The sequence below is a fragment of the Crocuta crocuta genome, unplaced genomic scaffold (genome assembly GCF_008692635.1).
Source record: "Crocuta crocuta isolate KB4526 unplaced genomic scaffold, BGI_CrCroc_1.0 scaffold41, whole genome shotgun sequence".
NCBI classification, from domain to species: Eukaryota; Metazoa; Chordata; class Mammalia; order Carnivora; family Hyaenidae; genus Crocuta; species Crocuta crocuta.
In genome coordinates, this window is record NW_027529428.1 from 19,565,825 (window position 1) to 19,577,648 (window position 11,824).

The following is an 11,824-nucleotide window of genomic DNA, read 5'->3' on the forward strand; positions in this document are numbered from 1 at the left end:
GGGGGGGGGGGGAATTAAAAATTGGGGACACAGTACCACCTAGTGGCCAATTGTGCATTTACACTTTGATAATCTTGTGAGAGATGCATGTGTTGTATGTATGGGCTGTGCTCACAATCCAAGGACCCAGCCCTTTCTTTGGCTCTGAAGACAGGAAGCAAGAGGGACATCTGGTTTATTGCTCAATGCCCTGCAAACAGAGGCTTGTCTGCCACCCAAAAAGTGGGGCCTTTTCTACAGCTTTTTCCCAGTTTGGGACCGACTACCAGCAGTCACTCATCACCACTAATGAGCACATGTGGCAGAGACATCCTCTGGCCCAGATTGAGCCCCTCGCAGTGGCCTCTGCTCCCCGATGTAGGGGCGGGCAGACAGTCCCCCTGGGGGGTCCACATCCTCCCAGACCCCGCGCAGCCTGCAGACATGAGGCAGCTGGGGGCTCAGAAATGCCCGGGTAACGGGGCCGTGGCGTCCCGGCCATGTGGAGGTGACACTGAATCTCCCCGGATTCTCCTGTGCCCTCGGATCTCAGACCTCCTCACACCCTGCCTCTCCTGTGGTTCTTTGAAGTCAAACATTTGGTGACGTCCTGGTGGCCACTGTCACAGCCTTCTGCCTGCTGTGCTGAGGGACAGCCTGTTGGCCATTTGGGGCTCCCTGGGGGGGTGGGCGTGGGTGTCTCTGGGGGTTCACGGCCTGCACCTGGGCAGGAGCGCCTCATACCCCCGAGTCTGCCCAGAGCACCAGACGGGCTTGGTCACGACACCAACGCAGCTCCCCAGGCACGAAACTGTACCGTTACCAGCGGAACTGTCAACAACGTGTCCAAGGTCAGTATCTGTTGTGAGAACCGTGACAATTGTACTTGTCAGACAGAGTGAAGATCTGAACTTCTCACCCAAAGAGATAATGGAAGCTTTCACTCCCTTGATGAGGGTTCTGCACATATTTCCACACCAACCCCAGTAAAACTCAGACACACCCAGGATTTTACAGACACACACACACATCCTACACACCCATTGTGCTCATTCCAGGCATGTGCCTCTCATGGTGTGAGCAATAGTGTGCAGCCTGCACCCCGTTGGGAGCATCCAGAACCCTCAGGAACCACCTCCGTGGGCCCTAGCATCACTGACATGCTCCCTGTGACTAGTTTCTGGAGGAGGGAAGGGAGCTGGCCCTGGTTGGAGGGTGAGTCGCCACGTGGATGCCTGGGGGTGAGTGTGGGGGACAAGGGGCTGCTGGAGACAGATCTGGCTGAGACGGAGCCCTAGAGGTGTGTGAGGAGCACGGCCATGAGAAAGGCCGTGTTTTCAGTCTCCAGTGTTGTTTCCGGTGTTGTCCATATGAACTGTCATAAGCAGTAATCCATGCAAACGTGTGAAAAGTTACGGTGCAAACATGTATTTATGTATGTCCTGGGAGAGCCACACACACAGGGAGAGATCAGCATCTCCATAAGGGGACTTTGCTTCCTTACCATCCTATTCCGGGAGACTCTGACCCAGGAGAACAGCTTTATTATTCATGATGAGAACTTCCCAGAAGACCCATTGACTCTTCAGTGGAAAACATCCAGACAGTTTGGACTCTAAGATTCCGAGGATCCTTCAGCTTGCTTTTCCCTGGATCCCTGCCAGTCACGCAGTCCTAACCGAAGCCACCTTAACCTGCATGACCGACCTCACGGCCCCTGGGAGGAACCTTTGAGCCCTGGGGCTTCCTTCCCCGAGCAGAATGCTCGGCTCTCCTCACCTGCGGGTGCTGGTGGGACATCTGGGATCTGGCCCCCGACACTAGCATGTAGATCAGAGGTGACCAGGCTTGGGGCACCTGGGTGGCTCAGTTGGTTAAGGTGACTTCAGCTCAGGTCATGATCTCATGGTTCGTGGGTTCGAGCCCCACGTCGGGCTCTGTGCTGACAGCTCAGAGCCTGGAGCCTGTTTCGGATTCTGTGTCTCCCTTCCTCTCTGATCCTCCCCTGCTCACACTGTCTCTCTCTCTCTCTCTCTCAGAAATAAATTTAAAACAGAAAGAAAGAAAAAAAGAAAAGGGATGACCAGGCTTATTTCTCTATAAGTTTCTAATTTTCTAGTTGATCAATATTACTCTTTAAATCATAAAACCACATGGATAAACATTACTAATCACCAAAATGTCCCCGAATGAAAATAAGTCAAACCACAGAGGCTGAGTTCCAGGAGCCATTGGAGAACGGAGATGCACTCGGAGAGCCATGCAGAAAGTGATTCTATAAATGTCCCAAAGGCACAAAGCACACCAGGTGGGGACAGCACTTACATACAATAAAATATTTGACATATACCCCTGGGGACAAAAATTATGGAAGGATATAGATGATGCAAATGAAAAATTTAGAAAAAAACTACCAGAATCTGCAACCTTTTCCCTGAATAGTTGAAAACAATTGAATATTTTATGACTTGATGTATTTAATACTAGAGCTTTAAAAATATTGATACGGACATGTCACTGCATTGTAAATCTATGGAATCAACTTCTTACAAAATAAATTATCTGGCTGAAATGAGAAAACAATTTTGGAAAATGTTACTAATCAAGGCAGTAAACTTTTAGTTTATTAGCAACAAAATAAATAGTTTCATAGCTGAGGTACATTGCATTAGTCTGCTGGGGCCACCGTGGAAGAACGTCACAGACTGAGTGGCTCAGACAACAGACATTTAATCCTCTCCGTTCTGGAGGCTGGGAGGTGCTGGTGGATTCGGACATTGGCAAGAGCCGTCCCAGCTGCAGACAGCCGCCTTCGGCCGTGTGCTCACGCGGAGGAGAGAGAGGAAGTAAGCTGTCGGGTGGCAATTCCTATAAGGGCACTAATTCCATCACGGGGCCCCACCCTCACGATCTCAGCTAATCGTGATCACTTCCCACAGGCCCCACCTCCAAATACCATCCCACTTGGGGACAAGGCTTCAATGTGAATTTGGGGGCACAGTTCAGTCCATAGCACGTATTTAGCCCTGAAAATGGACACAATGGCATGGCGGCTAGCACTGCCTCCTCATATCTGGTGTGTGAATGGTGCGTGCCTGAGTCCCAGTGAGTCTGCTGGCAGATGTGCGCCCCTGCGCACGGGTCAGACGTGTGCGCCCCTGTGCTTGGAGGCGTGAGGAGCGGTCACAGCTCCACTGTCTGCAGTAACATGAACGTCCTTCCGCAGGAGCGTGGGTAAACGGGGTGCACGCCCACAGCACAGCACCACACGCAATTACACAAACGCATCTCAGGAAGGTGAGTCTGTGCCCAAGAAGGCAAGTTGTTGAACCTGATAGCCTTTCAGTGCCTCCAGGCACGATGAGGAAACCGAGGCTCAGAAAGGTTCAGTGACTTGGCCAAGGTCAAACAGCTGGTAAGGGGGGAAGCCAGGACTCAAACCCATGTCTGTCTGATGTCCACAGGGAAGAGCTAATTCCCTGCTACCTTCTACTCCACCCCATCCCCAAATCACATTGTAACCAAATAAAAATCAAAACCAAGAAAAGAAAAGAAGCAGAAGAAGCAGAAGCAGAAGCAGAAGCAGAAGAAGAAGAAGAAGGCGGCAGGTTGTGGGGCGCCGGGGAGGCTCAGTAGGTTAAGCATCCAACTTTGGCTCAGGTCATGATCTCACAGTTCATGAGTTCGAGCCCCACGTCAGGCTTGTGCTGACAGCTCAGAGCCTGGAACCTGCTTCACATTCTGTATCTCTCTCTCTCTCTCTGCTCCTCTCCCACTTGCCCTCTGTCTCTCTCAAAAATAAAAAGTATTTTTAAAGAAGGCAAGTTGCAAAAGATGCATTCAGTATACAAAGAAAAAAAAGAAGGCAATACAATATGGTCCATTGTCTACGGACATATACATACACGGTACCTGGATTAACTTCAGTTATATGGGACTTCAGTCAAGATGGTTATGGTATTGCTTTGGGAATTTTTCATATAATTGAAGTTAATCTAAGTCCTACATAGATTTATGTGACTGAAGTTCCATATAATAAATAAGATAAATCGATGAGAAGGGACATGTATATTCTAGAAGTTTCTCCATCGAGAAATGGTATATGTCTCACCATATAAGCCTTTCTATGCTCCCATTCGGTACATGCTGATAGTTTTCTTCCTTAGACACCATGTGTTGGCTTTGGGACTATCTATGGGCATTTTATATTGATAGAATCTTCCCCTCCGTATAGCTTATACTCTGTGATTGCTGCTGTGTAAAAGCCATTACTTTCTACCCTCTATTCTACAATCTGATCACCTAATACACTGTATGGATTTTAGGATGATTCGTTTTATGTTTTAAGTACATTACTCCGTCGCCTTCCAATTGCAGTAATTTTAATTCCTCCTTTAAAATAATTTTATGTCTTTCTCCCGCTTTATTTATTTTTTAATCTTCTGCATTGGCTAAAACTCCCAGGAAAATGTTAAATAATCGTGGCAACAGCCAATTTTGTTTTGTTTCTAATGAAAATGAGAATATCTCTGAAGTGTGGTTTTGGTTGTTGCTCAAAGGTAGGTCATGCTTTCTTCTGTTTCGGTTTCTCGACTTCCTACTTATTATGTATTAAATGTTATTAAATTATTTTTGGTAAAATTTTTACTAGAAACATTTTTTAGTAGACCTTGACTAGACAGGCTGAGTCCAAGTGGGGACTGGTCCCCCGGCCACATCCTCTTTGTCATAGCGTGCACTGTACAGGGGACGGAGTTGCCCTTCCAGTACCGCATGCTTGTGTTTTCACGCCCTAAAGCTGTTTACAATCCACATTTTTACCTGGTACCTAGAACCTGCAGCGGGTCGTGTCTCAGACAAAACTGACTCCCACGTGTGGAGCGGGCCCACGTGGACACCTGGTCTTCCCCTCTCGCCATCAGTCCCACACTCACTGGCTTTGTCATTTCAGGAGGGGGGCCATTTGGAACAAGACGGGCTTTTCTTGTTAAATTCGGCCAACAGTGAGCACAGACACGCCCGAGGCCTTGAGCATTAGCTACAGGTCCCCAGCGCAGGGACAGCCCCTGTAGTGGCCGCAGCCCCCAGGAGGCAGGACACCTTGAAAGATGGTGCCCGACCATCTGGGCCGTGAGGCACGTGCTTGTGCTTTCTGCTGCTTCCTCGCTCCTCTGGGCATTGCCTTCTCTTTCTCAGACTCGAAGCCCCGGAGAAGCAGACACCCGATGCTCCTCCTCACCCTCAGCGTCCGAGGCTCCCTGAACATGGCAGGTGCACAGAGACAGTCTCCACGCTGCTGATGCCCCCTCTCTGCTGCCCCCCTGTGCACCCGCTCTCCTCCAGTCATCCCTGCTCCACAGTACACTTCACTAGTGGTCATCCCCTGTGCGAGTAGGTTTTCACAACAGCAGCTGTGAGTTTGGTCATTTTTCAATTTTACTGCATATGCTTTGTATTGTCTGTAATCTTTTTCTATGAAGAAAATAGCTTCTCTGATGTCAGAGACCTTGGTACGTTAGCTTGTCCTCCCAAGGACAGCGAGAAAAGCTGAGAAAACGGAAAGGTAGGGGCTCCCGCAGCACAAAGCAGACAGGTTGGGGGGCACCTCGATGGAGCTCGGCCCCCAGGAAGCTGCCTGTCGTGCTGGGCTCAGCTTTTCCACCAGCTTCCAGGGGGATGGTGTCTGGAGGGGCCTTCGGGCGGTGATCAAGGCAAGATGAAGTCGAGAGGTTGGGCCCACGATGGGATCAGCGCCCTCAGGAGAAGGGGCCCCAGAGCCCGCCCTCCCCTCTCCACCACGTGAGGACACGGCCGGCGGGCTCCGTCTGCCAGCGCGAGAGCCCTCACCAGCAGTGACCCTGCCCCACGCTGACCTCCAGGCCCACGATGAATAACCGAGTTGTGGGATCAGCTCAGTCTGCAGTGTTAGCAACGGTGGTCTGAGTTAAGACACCTGTTCAAACCTTTCTTTCCCTCTTTCTCAGCTTTTCCCTCCTCCACCCTTCTTCTCCTTAATATTGCATCCAGGCTTATGCTCCCTTGCTCCTGATTGTCTCAGAATTTTGCACAGCGACAGCCATCTCTGGGCCTGTGTGGGCCAGGCGGTTCCCCGCGGGCGCACACCTCCTTGGCTTTCATACTCTGTCCCCATCTGGACTGGACGTGATTTGTTTTCACTCCGGAGTGTTTCCTGTCTGGTTTTCTAGATCGAAGCGCAGCTCTCCCGAGCATGATTTGCTGTCCATGTTGAGTACAGCCTCCTTTTTGAGCATCGTTTCAGTCCTAACCAACGTCTGTGATGCACGTGTGGGTCCTTGTTAGAAGGTGGATTTTAAATGGATGATGATCACTTTGAAGAACATCCCATTTGCGCATTTCTTCTCTCACTTGGACTCGAGGACCACGGTGTGAGAGGCGCTGATGTCTTCATTTTCAGGGCAGGAGCACCGCGGTTTGCAGATACCAAGGCGCGTGCTCAGGGCGTCTGGGGCTCAGGCTGGAGCCGGAGGGGGGACCAGGTCTCCAGATCCCTGGGGTCTTTAGAGCTGATGAGAAAGAAACACTTCAGTGAGTCACACTGGTCCCCCCCAGAGCTCCCATTGGCCAAAAAGGCTTGATACTTGCCTCTATTTGCCAAGAAGATGCCTGGAGCACGGAGTTCGTTTGTTTTAACGTTTTTATTATGGAGAGACAGAGACGGAGCAGGGGAGGGGCAGGGAGAGAGGGAGACAGAATCCGGAGCGGCTCCAGGCTCTGAGCTGTCAGCACACTGCCCGACGCGGGGCTCGAACCCACGAACCGGAGCACGGAGTTTTAAAGAAGACCTGTGGTCAGGCTGTTCTATGACCACAGGATCAATGCTCGCCCTGGCCCACAGGTGTCCGCGGTGTAAACGCCCCCACGTGGCCCACCTCAAGCCGCCTACATGACGTCACTGAGGGCGGGCGGGCAGAGACCCAAATAGCCCCGTGTTATAATCTTCCTATCACACAAATGCGATACATGCGACCATCCCCAGGAGCATGGGTAATAGTAGGAGAATTACGAAGAGATGAGTGTGTTTATTACCTTGGTTTAAATACAATTCTAAATTTATATAATTTGATTTTTCATGATGGCTGTGTTTAACAGCTGACTCCTGACATTTCTTTTTTTTTTTTTTTTAATTCCTGAGAGAGAGAGTGTGTGTGAGAAGGAGAGGGTCAGAGAGAGAGGGAGACACAGAATCTGAAGCAGCTCCAGGCTCCGAGCTGTCAGCACAGAGCCCGACGCGGGGCTCGAACCCACGAACCGCGAGATCGTGACCTGAGCCGAAGTCGGACGCTCAACCGACTGAGCCCCCCGGGCGCCCCCTGACGTTTCTTATAATTCCACCATTCACGCTGAGGGCAGCACGAGCCGGCTGCGGGGCGCCATTGGCTGTGAGGACAGCACGAGCCGGCTGAGGGGCGCCATTGGCTGTGTGGTCACCGCACGAGCCGGCTGAGGGGCGCCATTGGCTGTGAGGGCAGCACGAGCCGGCTGCGGGGCGCCATTGGCTGTGNAGTGTGCGTGGCTGTTCTGTGTGTGGAATGCATGTATGTGCGGTGCTGTGTGCGTGTATGTGTGTGTGCGGTGCTGTGTGTGTGTGTGCGGTGCTGTGTGTGTGTGTGTGCGCGCGGTGCCTCTAAGCGCCGTGTCGTCGGAGAGGTGCTGCTGGGCGCCCCGGTGGGAGGGGAGGCCAAGGGCAGGAGCGGACGCGGCGGTCTGGGGGCCACGATGCGGTGACCCTGACGCTTGCCCTGACGGTGCCCTGCAGAGTGACACGGCCCCCAGGGGAGCGGCCTGTGTTCCAGGCAGACCCGCTTCCGTCCTCAGCAAGGGCCCTGGGGTGGGTGCTGGGCAGGACACCTGTGTGTGCCCCTGGCGGCCCCTGTGGTGGGGGAGGGAGACTCACGGTAGTTCAGGGCCACGGCCCAGTGGATCTGGAGACCGTGAAGACACGCCTTCTTGCACACCTGGGAGGGATCGGGACTTCTCTGCCGGCCCTGCTTGGTCCTGGGCCGCCGGCCTGCCTCGCGGCCACACACTCGTCCTGCTGCCCTGCCCGGAGCCACACCCCGGGTTCGGCCCCGTCGTCCTGGCGCCGCGCGACAGGCTCAGGCTCCCGGGGAGACACCGCAGCGCTGCAGACCCGCCCTCCGCGGCGGGCCGCGTCTCCCTGCGCGTCCGGGGGCTGGGGGGACAGAGCGCTGGTTCCCGGGCAGGGTCTCTCTGGGCGAACTGGGCGCCGTGGCCGGCAGCCTCGGGGCTCGGGGACATGGCTGCCCGCTGCCCCTGCAGCCCCGCGCGGTGTTGCCCGAGCCCGGGGGCCTAGTGTGCAGGACACGCCGGGCCCGCTAGTGGTTTACCCAGCGGTTCCTGACGCGGTGGAGAAACCAGCCCACGTGCGGCAAAGTTCCACGTGTGGCCTGACCTCGGTCTTCTGCCCGGATTGGCTGTGTTCTGCGTGCCTGGGGGAGTCTAAGCCAGATGACGGCACCCGCTTTCCCTGCGTGGACTTTCACTTGCCCTTGTCCTCAGGCAGCCTTCGCCGCCCTGAAACGGGTGGTCTGTGAACTGCTTGCCTGCCTAATTGTTCTGTGGTTTGGCTAATACACAACCAGGTTTATTTTGGTGCACACGCAAGTCAGAACTCAGACGGAGCTCCCTGGCCTGACCACGTGGCCAACACTCCCACACAATTTGTCCAATGATCTATTTTTCTTCCTTCCTTTACCATGTCTTTTTTTTTTTCCTCACAGAAGATGGGCATAAGGCACACACCGCACAGTTCACCGTGTCAAGCATACGATTCAATGCAGTTTAGTAAGTTTTGGATTTTGCAGTCCTCACCACAGCACAGGTTCAGAACGTTTTCTCACCCCCCAAACATCCATGCCCCCTGCTGCTGGTCCTTGCTGCCACCCGTACCACCAGCAACCCCTGATCCGCACTCTGTGTCTGTCTTTTCTGGGTGTGATGTGGCCACACAGTCATGCTGTACCCAGTGCCCTGGCCTCTGGCACAGTAGCAGGATATTTTCCAGGTTTATCCGGATTGTAGCCATCTGGTCCTTCCAAGTGTGGGGTAGTGTTCCACGGCATGGACACAGCAGATTGATTGCCGCCCCAGTTGGGCATTTACTCGTTGCGACCTTTTGGCTGTTGTGAATGCTGATGCTGGGGGCAGTCACGTACAAGTCTTCCCGCGGACAGATTTTTTTTTTTATATCTCTGGGGCGAGTTCCCGGCAGTGAAATTCCTGGGTCATATGGTAAGTTTATGTTTAACTTTTCAAAGGAACTGCCAGCTTGTTTTCCAAAGCGTCTGCACCCTGCTGCGCTCCCACGTGGGTGAGGGCTCACTGCGCTCCAGGTGCTCACCACACTTACTGCTGTGCGTTTGCACCCGGGGTGCCTGGGGGGCTCAGGTCATGATCTCACAGTTTGTGGGTTCGAGCCCCACGTTGGGCTCTGTGCTGACAGCTCAGAGCCTGGAGCTGCTTCAGATTCTGTGTCTCCCTCTCTCTCTGACCCTCCCCTGCTTGCCCGCTAGCGCACACGCGCGCTCTCTCTCTGTGACATTCTTGTCACAGCCGTGCTAACTCTGGTGGCAGTGTATGTCCCTGAAAAGGTGAAGAGATACTAAGTATTTCTCATGCCTTGCCCGAAGCCTAAAAGCATAGTTTGAACTCAGAGCCAAATACATTTTGACTTTGACCCTTGAGCTTGCTTCTTTGGGCTCTGGAGATGACAGAAAGATCACTACAGTATCCTGAGGCTTAAAGCCACAAGGTCCTTTTAGACACTGGGGCCTGGTAATCATTCAGGGAGTGCTTCATCGAGCCCTTTGTTCTGGGACGTGTACCCCAGCTTTGGAGCTGCCTGCAAGGCCCTCTTGGCTGCTCTGAACAGGACCTGGAAGGCTGGTGTCCATGCAGAGGCACAGGTGCCCTGCCTGCTCGCTGAGCTGGCTGCTCTTGGCGTCTTTCGGTGTGCCCTGCCTGGGCTCAGTGTCCTTCAGCACCACACCGTTTCTCCAGTGAGGGGTGCAACTTTTTCTTCCCTCTGATCCCCTGTCCTTAGACTGTGTGTCACCTGAAGGGAAGAGTCAGGCACAGAGCACCCCTCTCTGACAACTGTCCCCTGGTTGCTGTTTCTTGCAGAGAGCCATCTCTGCAGGCCACGCAGGCGGCTCCCCTATGGCGGGCTTGCGGAGAGCAGTCATGAGCAGGCATGGTTAACCTCAGAGTCTGCTCTTTCTTTCTGCAAAGTCCCATGAACACCAGGCAGACGGGCGTAGATGGGGCAAGAGGTGTTGAACTACAGGTGCCCCACCTGCCCAGCTCTGAGCTGGAAGCCCGTGTCTTGGGATTGCACAGAGGGGCAGCCCCTGTCTTTCCAGAGCATCCTGCAAGCAAGTGTTCTAGATGGCAAAGCACCTTTCCTGCTTTTAAAAAGACCGCTCTTGGGGTGCCTGGGGGGCTCAGGCATTTAAGTGTCCAACTGTGGCTCAGGTCATGATCTCACAGTCTGTGGGTTCAAGCCCTGCATCGGGCCCTGTGCTGACACCTCAGAGCCTGGAGCCTGCTTCAGATTCTGTGGCTCCCTCTCTCTCTCTGCCCCTACCCTGCTTGCTCTCTGTTTCTGTCTCTCAAAAACAAAGACATTAAAAAAATTTTTTTAATAAATAAAAATAAAAAGACAGCTCTTGGGGTACCTGGGAGGCTCAATTGAGCCTCCAACTTTGGCTCAGGTCATGATCTCACAAGTTGTGATTTTGAGCCCTGCGTCGGGCTCTGCTGACAGCTCAGAGCCTGGAGCCTGCTTTGGATTCTGTGTCTCCCTCTCTCTCTTTGCCCCTCCCCTGCTCCCACGTGTCTCTCTCTCCCTCCCTTTCTCTCAAAAATAAATATTTAAAAAAGTAAAAAGGTCACATATCCTTACCATCTATTTAAAAACAAATCACTTCATCCATGGTTACAGGATTTTTTTTTTAAATTTTTTTTAAATGTTTTATTTATTTCTAGGAGAGAGAGGGAGTCACAGACTCTGAAACAGGCTCCAGGCTCTGAGCTGGCAGTGAGCACAGAGCCCGACGCGGGGCCCGAACCCACGAACCGCGAGACCATGACCTAAGCGAAAGTCGGACGCTTAACCGACTAAGCCACCCAGGCGCCCCAATCCATGGTTACAGGATTTTTAAACGTTAAGTATCGTACAGCTGACCCTTGGGTCTAAATTGCACAGGCCCCACTTCTACACAGAGGTTTTGTTTTGATGAGTACAGGACTATAAATGTATTTACTCTGATTTTCTTAATACCATTTTCTTCCCTCTAGCTTTATTATAAGAGCACGGTACACACATGCAAACTATGTGTTAATTGACTGCTTGTGTTAATCAGTAAGGCTTCTGCTCAACAGTCAGCTATTGATAGTTGAACTTCAGGGAAGTCAAAAGTTCCCCTCGGATTTTCGACCAGGTCAGGGGATCGGTTCCCCAACCCTTGGCGTTGCTCAAGGGTCAACTGTCTATGTATTTTCACATCCTTCTGTTGGGGAGGAAGATCCACACCCAGAACAGTTGAGGAAACAGGACCTGTGACTTCACTGCTTACTGTAAGTCGACCCCCTGTGTAAACTTCTCAGGCTCAGGAAGCCGCTCGTGGCCCGCACCCGCCGCCACTCACTTTCCGCATCCCCCACTCCCTGTGCGTCCTGGCTCCTGGTTACCCGGGGGCTTCTCATCCCACCCCCGAACGATCTGCAAACTCCATCCCCTCGTGTCACCGTTTCTACTCAGGAACGGAAGATTTGATTTCAG